The 18213-nt window shown below is 48.1% G+C and overlaps 25 non-coding genes across 25 annotated transcripts; all 25 read left to right on the top strand.

Annotated features, from left to right (window-relative positions):
- Positions 1-6896: 6896 nt before the first annotated feature.
- On the top strand, positions 6897-6976 carry Trnal-aag (transfer RNA leucine (anticodon AAG)). Its single transcript has one exon. It is a non-coding gene; the product is annotated as a tRNA-Leu (tRNA).
- A 250-nt stretch (positions 6977-7226) lies between these two features.
- Trnal-aag (transfer RNA leucine (anticodon AAG)) lies at positions 7227-7306 on the top strand. Its single transcript has one exon. It is a non-coding gene; the product is annotated as a tRNA-Leu (tRNA).
- A 250-nt stretch (positions 7307-7556) lies between these two features.
- On the top strand, positions 7557-7636 carry Trnal-aag (transfer RNA leucine (anticodon AAG)). The gene has a single exon. It is a non-coding gene; the product is annotated as a tRNA-Leu (tRNA).
- Positions 7637-7886: 250 nt separating this feature from the next.
- Positions 7887-7966, top strand: Trnal-aag (transfer RNA leucine (anticodon AAG)). The gene has a single exon. It is a non-coding gene; the product is annotated as a tRNA-Leu (tRNA).
- Positions 7967-8216: 250 nt separating this feature from the next.
- Positions 8217-8296, top strand: Trnal-aag (transfer RNA leucine (anticodon AAG)). The gene has a single exon. It is a non-coding gene; the product is annotated as a tRNA-Leu (tRNA).
- A 250-nt stretch (positions 8297-8546) lies between these two features.
- Trnal-aag (transfer RNA leucine (anticodon AAG)) lies at positions 8547-8626 on the top strand. Its single transcript has one exon. It is a non-coding gene; the product is annotated as a tRNA-Leu (tRNA).
- Positions 8627-8876: 250 nt separating this feature from the next.
- On the top strand, positions 8877-8956 carry Trnal-aag (transfer RNA leucine (anticodon AAG)). The gene has a single exon. It is a non-coding gene; the product is annotated as a tRNA-Leu (tRNA).
- A 250-nt stretch (positions 8957-9206) lies between these two features.
- On the top strand, positions 9207-9286 carry Trnal-aag (transfer RNA leucine (anticodon AAG)). Its single transcript has one exon. It is a non-coding gene; the product is annotated as a tRNA-Leu (tRNA).
- A 250-nt stretch (positions 9287-9536) lies between these two features.
- Trnal-aag (transfer RNA leucine (anticodon AAG)) lies at positions 9537-9616 on the top strand. Its single transcript has one exon. It is a non-coding gene; the product is annotated as a tRNA-Leu (tRNA).
- A 250-nt stretch (positions 9617-9866) lies between these two features.
- Positions 9867-9946, top strand: Trnal-aag (transfer RNA leucine (anticodon AAG)). Its single transcript has one exon. It is a non-coding gene; the product is annotated as a tRNA-Leu (tRNA).
- A 250-nt stretch (positions 9947-10196) lies between these two features.
- Trnal-aag (transfer RNA leucine (anticodon AAG)) lies at positions 10197-10276 on the top strand. Its single transcript has one exon. It is a non-coding gene; the product is annotated as a tRNA-Leu (tRNA).
- Positions 10277-10526: 250 nt separating this feature from the next.
- On the top strand, positions 10527-10606 carry Trnal-aag (transfer RNA leucine (anticodon AAG)). Its single transcript has one exon. It is a non-coding gene; the product is annotated as a tRNA-Leu (tRNA).
- Positions 10607-10856: 250 nt separating this feature from the next.
- On the top strand, positions 10857-10936 carry Trnal-aag (transfer RNA leucine (anticodon AAG)). The gene has a single exon. It is a non-coding gene; the product is annotated as a tRNA-Leu (tRNA).
- A 250-nt stretch (positions 10937-11186) lies between these two features.
- Trnal-uag (transfer RNA leucine (anticodon UAG)) lies at positions 11187-11267 on the top strand. The gene has a single exon. It is a non-coding gene; the product is annotated as a tRNA-Leu (tRNA).
- Positions 11268-11517: 250 nt separating this feature from the next.
- Trnal-aag (transfer RNA leucine (anticodon AAG)) lies at positions 11518-11597 on the top strand. Its single transcript has one exon. It is a non-coding gene; the product is annotated as a tRNA-Leu (tRNA).
- Positions 11598-11838: 241 nt separating this feature from the next.
- Positions 11839-11918, top strand: Trnal-aag (transfer RNA leucine (anticodon AAG)). Its single transcript has one exon. It is a non-coding gene; the product is annotated as a tRNA-Leu (tRNA).
- Positions 11919-12168: 250 nt separating this feature from the next.
- Trnal-aag (transfer RNA leucine (anticodon AAG)) lies at positions 12169-12248 on the top strand. The gene has a single exon. It is a non-coding gene; the product is annotated as a tRNA-Leu (tRNA).
- Positions 12249-12498: 250 nt separating this feature from the next.
- On the top strand, positions 12499-12578 carry Trnal-aag (transfer RNA leucine (anticodon AAG)). The gene has a single exon. It is a non-coding gene; the product is annotated as a tRNA-Leu (tRNA).
- Positions 12579-12819: 241 nt separating this feature from the next.
- On the top strand, positions 12820-12899 carry Trnal-aag (transfer RNA leucine (anticodon AAG)). The gene has a single exon. It is a non-coding gene; the product is annotated as a tRNA-Leu (tRNA).
- A 250-nt stretch (positions 12900-13149) lies between these two features.
- On the top strand, positions 13150-13229 carry Trnal-aag (transfer RNA leucine (anticodon AAG)). The gene has a single exon. It is a non-coding gene; the product is annotated as a tRNA-Leu (tRNA).
- Positions 13230-13479: 250 nt separating this feature from the next.
- On the top strand, positions 13480-13559 carry Trnal-aag (transfer RNA leucine (anticodon AAG)). The gene has a single exon. It is a non-coding gene; the product is annotated as a tRNA-Leu (tRNA).
- A 593-nt stretch (positions 13560-14152) lies between these two features.
- Positions 14153-14232, top strand: Trnal-aag (transfer RNA leucine (anticodon AAG)). The gene has a single exon. It is a non-coding gene; the product is annotated as a tRNA-Leu (tRNA).
- A 250-nt stretch (positions 14233-14482) lies between these two features.
- Trnal-aag (transfer RNA leucine (anticodon AAG)) lies at positions 14483-14562 on the top strand. The gene has a single exon. It is a non-coding gene; the product is annotated as a tRNA-Leu (tRNA).
- Positions 14563-14812: 250 nt separating this feature from the next.
- Positions 14813-14892, top strand: Trnal-aag (transfer RNA leucine (anticodon AAG)). Its single transcript has one exon. It is a non-coding gene; the product is annotated as a tRNA-Leu (tRNA).
- Positions 14893-15142: 250 nt separating this feature from the next.
- Positions 15143-15222, top strand: Trnal-aag (transfer RNA leucine (anticodon AAG)). Its single transcript has one exon. It is a non-coding gene; the product is annotated as a tRNA-Leu (tRNA).
- The last annotated feature ends 2991 nt before the right edge of the window (positions 15223-18213 follow it).

Raw genomic sequence — 18213 nt, 5'->3', positions numbered from 1 at the left:
AACTGCCTCTCATAAGAAGACGTCGTCGCGAGCGGGTTTGAGAGTTCGCTACAAGGCCATTTCTTGTCGCATTATAGTAATTTCTTGATCTGGCTTTAGACCACTTAGGGCACAATAGGATCCTTCGTTGGCAGTGCTGTACCGGTTTTGTTTGTCTGCAAAAAAATATCAAAGTTGACTCAAAGTGCCGAAAAACACCATATTCAATGCAGCTTTCCGGACGATGTACGAAACGGATAAGACTGAGCTTGATGCCGTTTAATTTGTCATTCATAGGGCTATCGAATGATGTATAATTTGTTGCTCTACTCTGTAAGGAACGTAAGCGATACCTCTTTTAGTAGCACCATACCACCGAAAAATGACGAATTTCGGAAGCCTCTATCTAAAAAACCCCACCAAATACTTCCCTCGAAAATTTTATATGTTGTAGGTAGTTCCTTAGACTATGCACAGAAGCAAAATCAAAATTCGGACTTGATCGGGAGACGCACTGTGAATTTTTTGCCAGCCCTATACGCGGAGCGCATTCAAGCGGAGGCACCTTGTCCCGCGTGTTGCAAAATCGAATTTTCCAAAGGGACTTTCAACTTCTGTCTTCATATAAAAAGTAATTGCTGTCATTTGAAACCGTTCTGAGGTTTCAAGGTTTCCTTTTCAAGGTTCTGAGCGTTTGCGTTCATATCAATGGTGTAATCGCTGCATCTAGATTGTGGAGCAACTAGATGTGCTCGCATTTTTTGCGGAATGTCACACATGCATTGCAAGTGCTGGGAGCCCGTGAAGAACAGAATGATTTTACATCTTTGTAAGAGGTATATCTGTTCAGGCTTATTCTAAACAAGCATATTTACTGTACGCATTATGGCAGGAGGGACGCAGTGACTTCCAGTATTCTTTGAAACATTTCCTTTCCTACGCCCCATGACATCGGAAGGGGGAAATTGCACTGAGGAAAATGTTGTTGTGTAGTGTCATATGCACACACTCAAGGCTAATTCATGGTGCCTTTTGTGAACCTTGCCGAAACAGCCCGACTGGCGCCGCTGTCCAATATGTTATTCGGTTCGACATGTTACGACCATGGGAAGGTCCTGATCGCATTTACTCCGTGAAGACACCTTGCGCAAAGTTTCGCCTACACACAGAAGACGCTTCACTCACTTCTCGACTTCAGAAGTGCACGGTGTGCCCTTATACAGAGTGTGCGACCACATCTGTATTACTGCAGTGTGTCGTCCTGGTATCACACCTACCTCAACGGCCTCTTCGTTGTACAGCGCTGATCGTGTGGATTTCGCTGACTACCGCCTCATACATACAAAAAAAGTGCTATTGACAAAGAACTTTCGCTTTGCTTCGGAGATCAGCGTAGCTGCGATAAAGACTGTGGTTCCAGCAGATCAAACCGAAGGCGTAACAGAAATGGGCCAGTTATGCATAAGCTGTTTCAAGTACTTCACAGCAAAGGTGGCTGAATCACAACACGCAGCAATGTTGCCCACATTTGAAAAGAAAATCTAACAAGAACCTGCCATCAAAAGTAACATTAAAGGGAGTGGCTTCCACAACGGCCTAAAGCAGTTCATGTCACGATCACTCTCATCCACCCGGAATGCTCTGCATAGCTTACGTTACCTTCTTACCTTCGTTACCTTGTCTTCTTCGCTGTCAAATTGTTGTTATTCTGTGTACTCTAAATATGCTTCGATATGATCACCGTGGACAAATATATCTCTTATAAAGACGCAAAAGTATTCTCTAGCATTCTGTTCTTCACGGGCTCCCAGCACTTGCAATGCTTGTGTGTCATCTCGCAAAAAATGTGAGCACATATTGTTGCTTCAAAATCTACATTCAGCGATTACAATACTATTATGAACGCAAGCGCTCAGAACGGTTTCAAATGATAGCAATTACTTTTTATGTGAAGACAGAAGTTGAAAGTCCCTTTGGAAAATTCGATTTTGCAACACGCGGGACACGGTGCCACGGCTTGAATGCGCTCCGCGTATAGGGCTGGCAAAAAATTCACAGTGCGCCTACCGATCAAGTCCGACTTTTGATTTTTCTTCTGTGCATAGCCTAAGGAACTACCTACAACATATAAAATTTTCGAGGCAAGTTTTTGGTGGGGTTTTTTAGGTAAAGGCTTCCGAAATTCGTCATTTTTTGGTGGTATGGTGTTACTGAAAGAGGTATCGCCTACGTTCCAGACATATTAGAGCAACAAAGTATACATCATTCGATAGCCACATGAATGACAAACTAAACGGCATAAAGCTCAATCTTATCCGTTTTGTACATCGTCCGCAAAGTTTCAGTGAATATGTGTTATTCGGCACTTTGAGTGAACTTTGATATTTTTTTGCAGACAAACAAAAACCGGTACAGCACTGCCAACGAAGGATCCTATTGTGCCCTAAGTGCTCTAAAGCCAGATCAAGAAATTTCTATAATGCGACAAGAAATAGCCTTGTAGCGAACGCTCAAACCCGCGCGCGACGACATCGTCTTATGAGAGGCAGTTTTTTCCTCCTCTCCTACTTCGCGAACAGCGCAGCGCAGAGAATTCGGAAAGCGTTTATTTCTCTTAACTCACCGATGGCTTCAACATATATTTTTTTCCCGTTCATTCGAGGCATCAAGTGTACCGGATTGTTCGATTTGAGATGGAACTTGCCTTCGGGGAAGCGTTACAAGGGAAAGTGAACAAGGAGAACGTTGCGAACTTTGGTGTGTTTCAATATAACCACGTGTGGACTCTCAGCTTCCACGACGGTGTGGCGAAGGAAAATTTCCTTGCGTTAAAGGAACTGAAGGTGAAAGGTAGGAGTTGCAAAATCATCGACCCGAACGTTAAACAGGTGGTCGTCAAGTTGCACTGGATGCCGAGAAATATCCCGGACGTCTCAGTTGTTAGGGCGTTATCAGCGTTTGGTGCAGTAAAGGATATCGTTCGCCAGAAATGGAAGTCGTCATTCTTCGAGGGCGTGGAATCTACTACAAGAGAAATAGTTTTTGAAGTCAAAGATAAAGTGTCTGTGGACGATATCCCGCACCTGATGTTCATCGACGGTTGTCAGGTTCTGTTGGACGTACAAGGTCGCGCTCCGCTTTGCCTACGTTGCAAGATGGCGGGCCACATCAGGAAGTCCTGCAATACGCCCTGGTGTAAAAAATGTAAGAGATTCGGGCACGACGAAGAGGAGTGTGTATCGACGTATGCGTAACGTGTAAAGCGGACGGACGAGCCAGCCAGGGAGATGTTCGCTGACCGCACAGATGACGTCACAATGGTGGAAGCCTGCGAGAACGAAAGGGAAGGAACAAAGGAGGCCTTTCACAACGCTGATCGCCCAGAGGAGTCGACCGTTGGCAAAGGACCTGTGCACGGCCAGGACGCCCCCAAAGACTATGACCCGGCAGCAAGAAGGAAAGAGAGAAGTTCCTCAATTGATGGCAGCGATGACGAACTTCTTCAACAGGATATGCGAATGACCACTTCTGCAGCAAAGAGACTCAAACAGACAGATCCAACAGGTTTTCCTCCATTGACGCCGCAGGAAACTGCGGGTTCCTGCCTCAACGACATCAATTTTGGAACTCTTTAATGTGACTTGGCATGCACTCAACTGATCGTCTGCTATGGCAATGGAGATAAGTATGAACCGCTCTTGGCTTTTATTAATTGACGCGGCCGTCCATGAGAGGCACATCAATCACTGTAGGGACGATAAATGTGAGGGGACTCAACTCAAGAAAGAAACAGTATCAACTTAAACGTTATCTTCAAGACCACGACGATATTGATGTGCTAGCAGTTCAGGAAACTAAAATCTGCTCTGAAGAAAAGACGTCGGAATTGATATCGTATGTGTTTGCATCTGACTTCGATGTTGTCGTCAGCCACGCGGTTGGGTGTTCGGCCGGAACTTTGCTGTGTTTAAGAAAGAGACAAAACATGCTTCCGCTGCAGTACTCAACTGATGGTCAAGGTCGAATGGCGAAATTAGACGCCCTTGTAGACAACAAGATATGGCGCTTTATCGGTGTGTATGCGCCCAACGACATGTTAGAAAGGGTCGCTTTTTTCCACTCAGTGGGTGACATAGCAGAGGAAATGGACAACACAGTTCTGCTGGGCGACTTCAACTGTACGTTAAGCGATAACGATCGGAATAGAATCAAAAACACTGCCGACAAGAGCGAAGTAGCCTGGCAAGCTTTAATAACAAATTGCAGCATGACGGATGCATTTGAGTGCATGAAAGGAACGCCTCCCGTATTTACACACTTTCAAGGGGATTCCCACGCCAGATTAGATAGAGTATACATATCAACACTGTGCAAGAAGAAGGTCACGAGATACGGTGTGAGGCCTGCATATTTTAGTGACCACTGTTTAGTAAAGGCGACCCTCGGTCAAGACAGAAAGACGGCCAGAAGCGATGGATGGTCGTTGTGGAAGATGAATGTGAGGATACTTGATGATGAGAGCTTCGTTGGATTGGTAAAGGATGAGATTGCAGGAGTCATAACAACTGACAGAACGTGGAGCTCAGCGTGGGATCTCTTTAAACAACGTGTACGTTTTATAGCAATCGAGAGGAGCAGTGTGCTGGCATACCGTGAAAAATGGCGAGAGGAAGAACTAAAGAAGAACCTGAGCGTTATTATCAAGGCTGAGTCCAAAAACCCGGGATCGTTAAGTAAAGAAATGGAGGACACAAAATATGAGCTGGAACTAATCAATCAAACGAGATATGAGGGGGCAAGAATACGGTCCAGATCCAGACAATATTTACCGGACGAGTTGCCCAGTAAGAGACACGTCCGACATGAGCTGGAACATGTTCGGGTGAAAGCTATAGAAGAGATTGAACTGGAGGGGGCAATAATTAGTGATGAAGGAATGATACAAAAATGTTTCTACGAGTACTTCGAAAATTTGATTGGGAAACCGCAACCGAACGTCGCTGAGATAACGCAGTGGGCGGATGTGGCCAAGTTGACAGAGGAGGAAAAAAGAACACTGGGTGCTCCGCTTGAGCTAGCTGAGATAAAACATGCGATACAATCACTCGGGAAAAACAAGACGCCTGGTCCTGATGGCTTAGTGGGGGAGTTCTATCAGATGTTTGCTGACTTCATCGCTCCCGTTTTGTTAGAAGTGCACAAGGAGTCAGAAAGACAAGGCACCTTCCCTGCATCTTTTCGGCGTTCTCACACAGTTTTCATCCCTAAGAAGATACCCGCGGGGATTGTCCCTCAGGTGACGGATTTTAGACCAATCACCCTATGCAACCTGGATTACAAGCTATTTGCGAAAGTACTCGCGGCTCGTCTACAGAAGGTGATTCCGATCCTGATAGGACAGCATCAAACGTGCGCAATCAGAGGCAGGAGCATTCAGACCAACGTGCATGTGTTGCGAACAGTCGTCGACGTGTGTGCCCAAGAAGGAGATCAGGCGGCAGTGCTCCAAGCAGACCTCTCGAAAGCTTTTGATAAGGTTTGCCATGACTTCTTATTTTCCATATTGAACTTGATGAACCTGGGCCAAGAGTTTATAGATCGTGTGCGTTTGTGTTATAGAGACGCGTCAACGAAGCTTGTTCTCAACAAAACCTGTTCAGAAAGCATTATTCTCCGTTCATCAGTGAGGCAGGGATGTCCGCTGTCGCCTCTCTTGTTCAATCTTTATATAGAACCACTGTGTAGAAGGATTATTAGCAACCCCAGCATAGAAGGGTTTCATCTCGGCACCTGCGAGGTGAAAGTGTTGGGCTATGCAGATGATCTAACTTTTGTTGTTTCCGAGAAAAAAAGTGTTGTTGGTGTCATAAACGAGATTGAACAATACTGCAAGTTATCGGGTGCTAGCCTCAACAGGAACAAATCTGTCGGAATGTGGGTAGGTCAATGGGGGACAACCCCCGAAGTATTTCAAGGCGTCAAGTGGCAGTGCGTACCAGGGAACTACTTAGGTGTCCCACAGGGGGGCAGAAGCATCAGTGGCACATGGACGAAACTTTGTGGGAAAGTGAGAACGCATGCCAACATATGGAAAGCACGGGAGCTTTCCATCTTCCAAAGAGCAGAAGTATGCAACACGTTCTTGGTCGCCAGGGTTGTATACTGGTTGCAAGTGCTACACTGCATGCGAAGCAATATACAACATTTTCATCGTGTGTTCGCTACGCTTATCTGAAAGTCGAGCTTCGAGGCAATGCGAAGAGATAATCTCTTCAGATCGGTCCGTAAAGGGGGCGTAGGCCTCCTACATTTGTTTGTGATGAAACTAAGTATGAGACTGTTCTTTTTTCGAAAATGCAATCATCCGGTGATTAGAACCATGCTACAGAACATTGGTCATGTCTATCTTCCTGATATTGTGGTGTCGAGTGTAGGTCGAATGTTTACTGTGTCCCCCTTCTATGTGGAAGTAATCCAGAGCATGCGATTTTTACTGGCAAGGTTTTTACGTGAATACATCTTCAATGTGTCCAAATCTAGGCTGAAGGCTGATCTTGTAGACGCGCTTTTTCCAGTGCCACTTTACCGAGATATTCCGGAAGACTCAACAGGGTCTGATATCCTGTGCAGAGTCAAAAAAATGCCCATCAAAGCCAGCCATCTGCCATTGGTTTTTGTAGTGTACGCACAGAGAATGACAGCATCGAAGGCGCGGTATTATATGCACGTTACCTCCTTTAGATGAATCCGTCTAAATGGATAAGCATACCCCATGCACGAGGATTTGGAGTGGGCTATACATGCAGTACATGGCTCGTGTCAAGCAACGTGCACGGCTGGAAAGCTTCTAGTTTCATCGTAGATTGCTATGCCTTTGACGCTTTGTACTTTGTAAGATGGTTAAAACGTGAACGGGAGGTAGCGTGGCCGAGCGGTCTAAGGCGCTGGTTTAAGGCACCAGTCCGAAAGGGCGTGGGTTCGAATCCCACCGCTGCCATTGGTTTTTGTAGTGTACGCACAGAGAATGACAGCATTGAAGGCGCGGTATTTTATGCACGTTGCCTCTTTTAGATGAATCCGTCTGAATGGATAAGCATACCCCATGCACGAGGATTTGGAGTGGGCTATACATGCAGTACGTGGCTCGTGTCAAGCAGCGTGCACGGCTGGAAAGCTTCTAGTTTCATCCTAGATTGCTATGCCTTTGAGGTTTTGTACTTTGTAAGGCGGTTATAATGTGAACGGGAGGTAGCGTGGCCGAGCGGTCTAAGGCGCTGGTTTAAGGCACCAGTCCGAAAGGGCGTGGGTTCGAATCCCACCGCTGCCATTGGTTTTTGTAGTGTACGCACAGAGAATGACAGCATTGAAGGCGCGGTATTATATGCACGTTACCTCCTTTAGATGAATCCGCCTGAATGGATAAGCATACCCCATGCACGAGGATTTGGAGTGGGCTATACATGCAGTACGTGGCTCGTGTCAAGCAGCGTGCACGGCTGGAAAGCTTCTAGTTTCATCGTAGATTGCTATGCCTTTGACGCCTTGTACTTTGTAAGGCGGTTAAAACGTGAACGGGAGGTAGCGTGGCCGAGCGGTCTAAGGCGCTGGTTTAAGGCACCAGTCCGAAAGGGTGTGGGTTCGAATCCCACCGCTGCCATTGGTTTTTGTAGTGTACGCACAGAGAATGACAGAATTGAAGGCGCGGTATTATATGCACGTTACCTCCTTTAGATGAATCCGTCTGAATGGATAAGCATACCCCATGCACGAGGATTTGGAGTGGGCTATACATGCAGTACGTGGCTCGTGTCAAGCAGCGTGCACGGCTGGAAAGCTTCTAGTTTCATCGTAGATTGCTATGCCTTTGACGCTTTGTACTTTGTAAGATGGTTAAAACGTGAACGGAAGGTAGCGTGGCCGAGCGGTCTAAGGCGCTGGTTTAAGGCACCAGTCCGAAAGGGCGTGGGTTCGAATCCCACCGCTGCCATTGGTTTTTGTAGTGTACGCACAGAGAATGACAGCATTGAAGGCGCGGTATTATATGCACGTTACCTCCTTTAGATGAATCCGTCTGGATGGATAAGCATACCACGTGCACGAGGATTTGGAGTGGGCTATACCTGCAGTACATGGCTCGTGTCAAGCAGCGTGCACGGCTGGAAAGCTTCTAGTTTCATCGTAGATTGCTATGCCTTTGACGCTTTGTACTTTGTAAGGCGGTTAAAACGTGAACGGGAGGTAACGTGGCCGAGTGGTCTAAGGCGCTGGTTTAAGGCACCAGTCCGAAAGGGCGTGGGTTCGAATCCCACCGCTGCCATTGGTTTTTGTAGTGTACGCACAGAGAATGACAGCATTGAAGGCGCGGTATTATATGTACGTTATCTCCTTTAGATGAATCCGTCTAAATGGATAAGCATACCCCATGCACGAGGATTTGGAGTGGGCTATACATGCAGTACGTGGCTCGTGTCAAGCAGCGTGCACGGCTGGAAAGCTTCTAGTTTCATCCTAGATTGCTATGCCTTTGACGTTTTGTACTTTGTAAGGCGGTTAAAATGTGAACGGGAGGTAGCGTGGCCGAGCGGTCTAAGGCGCTGGTTTAAGGCACCAGTCCGAAAGGGCGTGGGTTCGAATCCCACAGCTGCCATTGGTTTTTGTAGTGTACGCACAGAGAATGACAGCATTGAAGGCGCGGTATTATATGCACGTTACCTCCTTTAGATGAATCCGTCTGAATGGATAAGCATACCCCATGCACGAGGATTTGGAGTGGGCTATACATGCAGTACGTGGCTCGTGTCAAGCAGCGTGCACGGCTGGAAAGCTTCTAGTTTCATCGTAGATTGCTATGCCTTTGACGCTTTGTACTTTGTAAGGCGGTTAAAACGTGAACGGGAGGTAGCGTGGCCGAGCGGTCTAAGGCGCTGGTTTAAGGCACCAGTCCGAAAGGGCGTGGGTTCGAATCCCACCGCTGCCATTGGTTTTTGTAGTGTACGCACAGAGAATGACAGCATTGAAGGCGCGGTATTATATGCACGTTACCTCCTTTAGATGAATCCGTCTGAATGGATAAGCATACCACGTGCACGAGGATTTGGAGTGGGCTATACCTGCAGTACATGGCTCGTGTCAAGCAGCGTGCACGGCTGGAAAGCTTCTAGTTTCATCGTAGATTGCTATGCCTTTGACGCTTTGTACTTTGTAAGGCGGTTAAAACGTGAACGGGAGGTAGCGTGGCCGAGCGGTCTAAGGCGCTGGTTTAAGGCACCAGTCCGAAAGGGCGTGGGTTCGAATCCCACCGCTGCCATTGGTTTTTGTAGTGTACGCACAGAGAATGACAGCATTGAAGGCGCGGTATTATATGCACGTTACCTCCTTTAGATGAATCCGTCTGAATGGATAAGCATACCCCATGCACGAGGATTTGGAGTGGGCTATACATGCAGTACGTGGCTCGTGTCAAGCAGCGTGCACGGCTGGAAAGCTTCTAGTTTCATCGTAGATTGCTATGCCTTTGACGCTTTGTACTTTGTAAGATGGTTAAAACGTGAACGGAAGGTAGCGTGGCCGAGCGGTCTAAGGCGCTGGTTTAAGGCACCAGTCCGAAAGGGCGTGGGTTCGAATCCCACCGCTGCCATTGGTTTTTGTAGTGTACGCACAGAGAATGACAGCATTGAAGGCGCGGTATTTTATGCACGTTACCTCTTTTAGATGAATCCGTCTGAATGGATAAGCATACCCCATGCACGAGGATTTGGAGTGGGCTATACATGCAGTACGTGGCTCGTGTCAAGCAGCGTGCACGGCTGGAAAGCTTCTAGTTTCATCGTAGATTGCTATGCCTTTGACGCTTTGTACTTTGTAAGGCGGTTAAAACGTGAACGGGAGGTAGCGTGGCCGAGCGGTCTAAGGCGCTGGTTTAAGGCACCAGTCCGAAAGGGCGTGGGTTCGAATCCCACCGCTGCCATTGGTTTTTGTAGTGTACGCACAGAGAATGACAGCATTGAAGGCGCGGTATTATATGCACGTTACCTCCTTTAGATGAATCCGTCTAAATGAATAAGCATACCCCATGCACGAGGATTTGGAGTGGGCTATACATGCAGTACATGGCTCGTGTCAAGCAACGTGCACGGCTGGAAAGCTTCTAGTTTCATCGTAGATTGCTATGCCTTTGACGCTTTGCACTTTGTAAGATGGTTAAAACGTGAACGGGAGGTAGCGTGGCCGAGCGGTCTAAGGCGCTGGTTTAAGACACCAGTCCGAAAGGGCGTGGGTTCGAATCCCACCGCTGCCATTGGTTTTTGTAGTGTACGCACAGAGAATGACAGCATCGAAGGCGCGGTATTATATGCACGTTACCTCCTTTAGATGAATCCGTCTAAATGGATAAGCATACCCCATGCACGAGGATTTGGAGTGGGCTATACATGCAGTACATGGCTCGTGTCAAGCAACGTGCACGGCTGGAAAGCTTCTAGTTTCATCGTAGATTGCTATGCCTTTGACGCTTTGTACTTTGTAAGATGGTTAAAACGTGAACGGGAGGTAGCGTGGCCGAGCGGTCTAAGGCGCTGGTTTAAGGCACCAGTCCGAAAGGGCGTGGGTTCGAATCCCACCGCTGCCATTGGTTTTTGTAGTGTACGCACAGAGAATGACAGCATTGAAGGCGCGGTATTTTATGCACGTTGCCTCTTTTAGATGAATCCGTCTGAATGGATAAGCATACCCCATGCACGAGGATTTGGAGTGGGCTATACATGCAGTACGTGGCTCGTGTCAAGCAGCGTGCACGGCTGGAAAGCTTCTAGTTTCATCCTAGATTGCTATGCCTTTGAGGTTTTGTACTTTGTAAGGCGGTTAAAATGTGAACGGGAGGTAGCGTGGCCGAGCGGTCTAAGGCGCTGGTTTAAGGCACCAGTCCCAAAGGGCGTGGGTTCGAATCCCACCGCTGCCATTGGTTTTTGTAGTGTACGCACAGAGAATGACAGCATTGAAGGCGCGGTATTATATGCACGTTACCTCCTTTAGATGAATCCGCCTGAATGGATAAGCATACCCCATGCACGAGGATTTGGAGTGGGCTATACATGCAGTACGTGGCTCGTGTCAAGCAGCGTGCACGGCTGGAAAGCTTCTAGTTTCATCGTAGATTGCTATGCCTTTGACGCCTTGTACTTTGTAAGGCGGTTAAAACGTGAACGGGAGGTAGCGTGGCCGAGCGGTCTAAGGCGCTGGTTTTAGGGCACCAGTCCGAAAGGGCGTGGGTTCGAATCCCACCGCTGCCATTGGTTTTTGTAGTGTACGCACAGAGAATGACAGCATTGAAGGCGCGGTATTATATGCACGTTACCTCCTTTAGATGAATCCGTCTGAATGGATAAGCATACCCCATGCACGAGGATTTGGAGTGGGCTATACATGCAGTACGTGGCTCGTGTCAAGCAGCGTGCACGGCTGGAAAGCTTCTAGTTTCATCCTAGATTGCTATGCCTTTGACGTTTTGTACTTTGTAAGGCGGTTAAAACGTGAACGGGAGGTAGCGTGGCCGAGCGGTCTAAGGCGCTGGTTTAAGGCACCAGTCCGAAAGGGCGTGGGTTCGAATCCCACCGCTGCCATTGGTTTTTGTAGTGTACGCACAGAGAATGACAGCATTGAAGGCGCGCTATTATATGCACGTTACCTCCTTTAGATGAATCCGTCTGAATGGATAAGCATACCCCATGCACGAGGATTTGGAGTGGGCAGTACGTGGCTCGTGTCAAGCAGCGTGCACGGCTGGAAAGCGTCTAGTTTCATCGTAGATTGCTATGCCTTTGACGCTTTGTACTTTGTAAGGCGGTTAAAATGTGAACGGGAGGTAGCGTGGCCGAGCGGTCTAAGGCGCTGGTTTAAGGCACCAGTCCGAAAGGGCGTGGGTTCGAATCCCACCGCTGCCATTGGTTTTTGTAGTGTACGCACAGAGAATGACAGCATTGAAGGCGCGGTATTATATGCACGTTACCTCCTTTAGATGAATCCGTCTGAATGGATAAGCATACCACGTGCACGAGGATTTGGAGTGGGCTATACCTGCAGTACATGGCTCGTGTCAAGCAGCGTGCACGGCTGGAAAGCTTCTAGTTTCATCGTAGATTGCTATGCCTTTGACGCTTTGTACTTTGTAAGGCGGTTAAAACGTGAACGGGAGGTAGCGTGGCCGAGCGGTCTAAGGCGCTGGTTTAAGGCACCAGTCCGAAAGGGCGTGGGTTCGAATCTCACCGCTGCCATTGGTTTTTGTAGTGTACGCACAGAGAATGACAGCATTGACGGCGCGGTATTATATGCACGTTACCTCCTTTAGATGAATCCGTCTTAATGGATAAGCATACCCCATGCACGAGGATTTGGAGTGGGCTATACATGCAGTACGTGGCTCGTGTCAAGCAGCGTGCACGGCTGGAAAGCTTCTAGTTTCATCGTAGATGGCTATGCCTTTGACGCCTTATACTTTGTAAGGCGGTTAAAACGTGAACGGGAGGTAGCGTGGCCGAGCGGTCTAAGGCGCTGGTTTAAGGCACCAGTCCGAAAGGGCGTGGGTTCGAATCCCACCGCTGCCATTGGTTTTTGTAGTGTACGCACAGAGAATGACAGCATTGAAGGCGCGCTATTATATGCACGTTACCTCCTTTAGATGAATCCGTCTGAATGGATAAGCATACCCCATGCACGAGGATTTGGAGTGGGCAGTACGTGGCTCGTGTCAAGCAGCGTGCACGGCTGGAAAGCGTCTAGTTTCATCGTAGATTGCTATGCCTTTGACGCTTTGTACTTTGTAAGGCGGTTAAAACGTGAACGGGAGGTAGCGTGGCCGAGCGGTCTAAGGCGCTGGTTTAAGGCACCAGTCCGAAAGGGCGTGGGTTCGAATCCCACCGCTGCCATTGGTTTTTGTAGTGTACGCACAGAGAATGACAGCATTGAAGGCGCGGTATTATATGCACGTTACCTCCTTTAGATGAATCCGTCTGAATGGATAAGCATACCACGTGCACGAGGATTTGGAGTGGGCTATACCTGCAGTACATGGCTCGTGTCAAGCAGCGTGCACGGCTGGAAAGCTTCTAGTTTCATCGTAGATTGCTATGCCTTTGACGCTTTGTACTTTGTAAGGCGGTTAAAACGTGAACGGGAGGTAGCGTGGCCGAGCGGTCTAAGGCGCTGGTTTAAGGCACCAGTCCGAAAGGGTGTGGGTTCGAATCCCACCGCTGCCATTGGTTTTTGTAGTGTACGCACAGAGAATGACAGCATTGAAGGCGCGGTATTATATGCACGTTACCTCCTTTAGATGAATCCGTCTGAATGGATAAGCATACCCCATGCACGAGGATTTGGAGTGGGCTATACATGCAGTACGTGGCTCGTGTCAAGCAGCGTGCACGGCTGGAAAGCTTCTAGTTTCATCGTAGATTGCTATGCCTTTGACGCTTTGTACTTTGTAAGATGGTTAAAACGTGAACGGAAGGTAGCGTGGCCGAGCGGTCTAAGGCGCTGGTTTAAGGCACCAGTCCGAAAGGGCGTGGGTTCGAATCCCACCGCTGCCATTGGTTTTTGTAGTGTACGCACAGAGAATGACAGCATTGAAGGCGCGGTATTATATGCACGTTACCTCCTTTAGATGAATCCGTCTGAATGGATAAGCATACCCCATGCACGAGGATTTGGAGTGGGCTATACATGCAGTACGTGGCTCGTGTCAAGCAGCGTGCACGGCTGGAAAGCTTCTAGTTTCATCGTAGATTGCTATGCCTTTGACGCTTTGTACTTTGTAAGGCGGTTAAAATGTGAACGGGAGGTAGCGTGGCCGAGCGGTCTAAGGCGCTGGTCTAAGGCGCTGGTTTAAGGCACCAGTCCGAAAGGGCGTGGGTTCGAATCCCACAGCTGCCATTGGTTTTTGTAGTGTACGCACAGAGAATGACAGCATTGAAGGCGCGGTATTATATGCACGTTACCTCCTTTAGATGAATCCGTCTGAATGGATAAGCATACCACGTGCACGAGGATTTGGAGTGGGCTATACCTGCAGTACATGGCTCGTGTCAAGCAGCGTGCACGGCTGGAAAGCTTCTAGTTTCATCGTAGATTGCTATGCCTTTGACGCTTTGTACTTTGTAAGGCGGTTAAAACGTGAACGGGAGGTAGCGTGGCCGAGCGGTCTAAGGCGCTGGTTTAAGGCACCAGTCCGAAAGGGTGTGGGTTCGAATCCCACCGCTGCCATTGGTTTTTGTAGTGTACGCACAGAGAATGACAGCATTGAAGGCGCGGTATTATATGCACGTTACCTCCTTTAGATGAATCCGTCTGAATGGATAAGCATACCCCATGCACGAGGATTTGGAGTGGGCTATACATGCAGTACGTGGCTCGTGTCAAGCAGCGTGCACGGCTGGAAAGCTTCTAGTTTCATCGTAGATTGCTATGCCTTTGACGCTTTGTACTTTGTAAGGCGGTTAAAACGTGAACGGGAGGTAGCGTGGCCGAGCGGTCTAAGGCGCTGGTTTAAGGCACCAGTCCGAAAGGGCGTGGGTTCGAATCCCACCGCTGCCATTGGTTTTTGTAGTGTACGCACAGAGAATGACAGCATCGAAGGCGCGGTATTATATGCACGTTACCTCCTTTAGATGAATCCGTCTAAATGGATAAGCATACCCCATGCACGAGGATTTGGAGTGGGCTATACATGCAGTACATGGCTCGTGTCAAGCAACGTGCACGGCTGGAAAGCTTCTAGTTTCATCGTAGATTGCTATGCCTTTGACGCTTTGTACTTTGTAAGATGGTTAAAACGTGAACGGGAGGTAGCGTGGCCGAGCGGTCTAAGGCGCTGGTTTAAGGCACCAGTCCGAAAGGGCGTGGGTTCGAATCCCACCGCTGCCATTGGTTTTTGTAGTGTACGCACAGAGAATGACAGCATTGAAGGCGCGGTATTTTATGCACGTTACCTCTTTTAGATGAATCCGTCTGAATGGATAAGCATACCCCATGCACGAGGATTTGGAGTGGGCTATACATGCAGCACGTGGCTCGTGTCAAGCAGCGTGCACGGCTGGAAAGCTTCTAGTTTCATCCTAGATTGCTATGCCTTTGACGTTTTGTACTTTGTAAGGCGGTTAAAATGTGAACGGGAGGTAGCGTGGCCGAGCGGTCTAAGGCGCTGGTTTAAGGCACCAGTCCGAAAGGGCGTGGGTTCGAATCCCACCGCTGCCATTGGTTTTTGTAGTGTACGCAGAGAGAATGACAGCATTGAAGGCGCGGTATTATATGCACGTTACCTCCTTTAGATGAATCCGTCTGAATGGATAAGCACACCCCGTGCACGAGGACTTGGAGTGGGCTATACCTGCAGTACATGGCTCGTGTCAAGCAGCGTGCACGGCTGGAAAGCTTCTAGTTTCATCGTAGATTGCTATGCCTTTGACGCTTTGTACTTTTTAAGGCGGTTAAAACGTGAACGGGAGGTAGCGTGGCCGAGCATGGCTTGCGCAGAAGGGCATATACGTGCCCTGGTCGGCAGACTGCAGGTTCTGCAAAGTTCCTGAAACGCATGATCACCTTTTCTTAGACTGCACAGAAGCCCAGTTCTTCTGGGACGATCTCCAGTATAAAGTTTTCAAAACTCGACTTCGGCTTAACCCACACACCATACGATTTCTCCCATTACACCCGAGGGAAACAGTCAGGTACGATATTGTCATGCTTATAGCCTTGTACTGTCTGTGGAAACTTCGTATGGCTGACAGGAACGAAGAACCGTTAATGCCTCCTATGAAATACTTTAAGATAGAAATATCTCAACTTAAGCTGTGCCTTATGCGATGTTTAGAGCTGCCAGACTGGTTAGAAACATTGTCTGATGCCCTTACGTACTTGTAAAATCGTATGTACGAATTCAAAAGGTCTTCAGTTTCCTGTTTAGACGTTTTGTAATGGCCCACGGCGTCGCGACCGTGTGACGTACCTGTAGTTGTGTGCACTTGTGTGTATTGTTAATAAAAGGTGGAAAAGAAAAAAAAAAGCGTGGCCGAGCGGTCTAAGGCGCTGGTTTAAGGCACCAGTCCGAAAGGGCGTGGGTTCGAATCCCACCGCTGCCATTCGTTTTTGTAGTGTATGCACAGAGAATGACGGTATTGAAGGCACGGTATTATATGCACGTTACCTCCTTTAGATGAATCCGTCTGAATGGATAAGCATACCCCGTGCACGAGGATTTGGAGTGGGCAGTACGTGGTTCGTGTCAAGCAGCGTGCACGGCTGGAAAGCTTCTAGTTTCATCGTAGATTGCTATGCCTTTGACGCTTTGTACTTTGTAAGGCGGTTAAAACGTGAACGGGAGGTAGCGTGGCCGAGAGTTCACTTCCGGCGCTTGTGCTAACCGGTTGTGTGCAACATGAGCTCCCCGGGAGCGGGTGTGACGGCTAGGCCTAGCCGGGAAAATACGGAGTATAAAGTTATCCTGCCTTCTGCTGTTCCTTCAGGTACTGTTTCTTTGAACACCTTGTTCTTACACGCGGATCCGTCCGGCCGACCCTACAACGTGTAGCATTTTGGGGAAGCTTTACAAGGCATTGTGCAAAAGGAAGATGTGTCCGCATTTGGAGGGTTCCAGTTGAATCACCTCTGGGCCATTACGTTCCACACCGGTGCATCCAAGGAAAAGTTTTTGGAACAGAAAGTGTGAGTTTGAGTTTGAGTTTGATTATAGAAAAAAAAAACGGAAGATATTGAATTCGTCACTGACGAATTCTGCTACTCCCACAAGGAGAAAGAAAAGAAAGAAAACAGAAAGAAATAACAGTGAAGGGCAAGAAATGCATGATAATAGATCCAAATAAAAAGGAAGTGGAAATGAAAATCGACTGGCTTCCGCAACATGTGCCAGATGAGTCAGTTGCTAATGACTTTGTCAAATACGGGAAAGTGTCAAACATTAGGAGGCAGCGATGGACGACGTCGTTTTTTGAAGGTACAGAAACCACGACGCGGCATGTGACCATAACGCTGAAAGGAGGCGTAACCACGGACGGTCTACCGCACATGATGTTCGTGTCAGGCTGCCAAGTATTAGTTGACATTCCTGGTCGACCGCCGTTGTGTCTAAGGTGCAAGGCTGTAGGACACATCCGGAAGCAGTGCCATACACCATGGTGTAAAACCTGCAGACGTTTTGGCCATGAGGAAGAAGAATGCGTAACGACATATACGCCTCCCGACTCAGGGGAGCTGACGACGCTATTAAGGACTCCTACATTATGGATGTAGAGGAAGTAAGTGGCTGTGGAGCCGACATTCAAGGGCAGCAGGTCAATGAAAGAGCTTCAGAAGAGGCAGGAGAGAATAACGCATCTAACCCACGGAAAAAAGGGACAGAGACTACATCTGGAATTCACATCCCCGGAAATGAAAGCCAGAGAGATAAGGAGGCGGATAAAACGAAAAGGAAAGGCGACACGGATGGAAACAAGGGCACAGATAAAGGAAAGCACGACGACGGTGGATTTGAAACTGCAACAGCGAAGAAATGCAGGAAAGAGGGACGACCAAATATCACAGCGGACATCACGGAAGTTGGAAAGTCGCAACTGGAAGATGTGGGATTCTTGAATTCATAAACTTGTGTAATGTTGGATAGAAAGGTGAACCATAAAGAAAGAAGTGCAGTGTGAGTGCCGCGTGTACTTTTGTGTACGCAAATAGGTAAGCGGATGGTGTGTTTCCTTAATAGTGATGGGAATGTTCTGTTGTGTTCGGGGGAATGTTGCTTTAGTGCTATGTAGATGAAAGCTCAAGTGCAAGCAAAGTTGTTGTGTGATAAACAAATTACTTTCGGGACGCTAAACGTGCGCGGCCTCAATTCCAGGAAAAAACAGTACCAGATTAAGCGATATTTAGAAAATGTGCCACCCATAGACATTCTAGCAATTCAAGAAACTAAAATAGAGGCAGTCGAGGACACTGAGAGAGCATTGAAATACTTATTTCTGCCGAAATACGAAGTAGTGGTTAGCCACGCCGTAGGTCATGCTGGGGGTGTTTTTTTGATGACAAGCAAAGATATTCCATATACACCTGTATATCACGCTGTAGACGACAGTGGGAGAGCAGCACTACTCGACGCACTAATTGGAGAAGAGGCATGGCGGATTATAGCGGTGTACGCACCGAATGACCCCTATCAACGTGCGGAGTTCTTTGAAAGCT

Source organism: Ornithodoros turicata, unplaced genomic scaffold, assembly GCF_037126465.1.
Source record: "Ornithodoros turicata isolate Travis unplaced genomic scaffold, ASM3712646v1 Chromosome25, whole genome shotgun sequence".
Lineage (NCBI taxonomy): Eukaryota > Metazoa > Arthropoda > Arachnida > Ixodida > Argasidae > Ornithodoros > Ornithodoros turicata.
The sequence above is the reverse complement of the archived record's forward strand: the minus strand, read 5'-3'. Positions and strand labels throughout refer to the sequence as shown.